This window comes from Nothoprocta perdicaria, unplaced genomic scaffold (assembly GCF_003342845.1).
Source record: "Nothoprocta perdicaria isolate Ctin4 unplaced genomic scaffold, notPer1 scaffold_248, whole genome shotgun sequence".
NCBI lineage: Eukaryota > Metazoa > Chordata > Aves > Tinamiformes > Tinamidae > Nothoprocta > Nothoprocta perdicaria.
In genome coordinates, this window is record NW_020455475.1 from 34,543 (window position 1) to 35,884 (window position 1,342).

Sequence of the window (1,342 nt, forward strand, 5' to 3'; positions counted from 1 at the left end):
CGGCGCGGAGCTCATCGCGCCCCGCCGCGCTCCGCACCACGAGGCCGCCAGCAGCGCCTCGCGCCCGCGAGGGACCGTTAAACGGTTAGAGGGCGGGGCGCGCAGAGCGAGCCGCGGCGGACSGGTCCATGTTGATGGCTGCGGGGGGAGAGGGAGGAAACGGCGTGGGTCGCGAAGGGAGAAGGAGTCTGCGGCGGCTTTGGTTGGAGCCTTTSGTTGGAGCCTTCTGCTGGGAATGCGCGGAGGCGCCGCACGGGCGAGGCTGGGATACGCGGGGTCCCGAGAGCTCCAACCGCCTACCRGTTTCCCCTCTACTGCTTGCGGTGGTTGCGCTCCAGGCCGCCTGCGCGGGCAGGGGGCCGCGGGGTAGCAGCAGTCCCTCTGGGCTTAGCTGGGATTGGCTGGAGCAGGAGTCAGGGGGCGGGGCATTGGGGCTGGACAAGGCGGCTATTGGCTACTGCGGTGTGAGGGCGGGGCGGGTCGCGGCGTTGTTGCCGGGGCGGGGGGGGGGGTGTCTCTGAGGAGATGGCGGTTGTTGCCTCTTGTCCTTTCGGTGGTCCCAGCTGAAAAGAGTCTGTCACCATCCTCGTCACAGCCGCCATTAAGATATCTGCGTACACTACTTAGATCCCCTCCCGGCTTTTTCCTCTCCAGGCTGAGCAGGCCCAGCATTCTCAGCTTTTCCTCACAGTGGAGGTGCTGCAGTCCCTATTTCATTTTCCTAGCCCTGTGCTGATCTCTCTGATCATTCCATGCCCTTCTCTTACAGGGAGCCCAGAAGGGGCCTTAACACCCCCTGCGAAGGCTGCAGGCCTCATTTCACCTTTTGAGTCTACACTGTCTCCATTTAAGGCGTCCCTAAGTCACGGGATACCTGACCCTGGCCTGGTCGGCCACCCTCAGCATGGGAAAGGTGACACTTGACCAAAGGACACCAGGGCCTTGTGCTCCCCTGTCTACGGACAGAGCAGCCCTGGGCAGCACCTTGAGGGTCTTCATGAAGCAGCTCACACGGGTGCTCTGCATGGTACTCCCTCCAGTTTCCTTTGACTGTCCCCCCTTTTAATCCATATCCTTTGCTGTGCCCTGAAATCTGACTTCTCCCCGAAGTTCTTCTCCCTGATTTTGCCCCTTCTTCCCAGGCAGGCATTCCTGGGAAGTTTCAAAGTAAGTGCAGGCATGAGGAAGACTCAAACCCAGGGTTTTCAAAGAGCCATTCTTATTTCACTGGATAGTCTGCTCCACGAACCTTAGGAGCCATCCTAGACCAAATTCTTCATCCCTGAAAYTGAAGCTAGTTAGTCCAAATAAATATGGCCTTCTGTGGTTGGAAGACATCTTC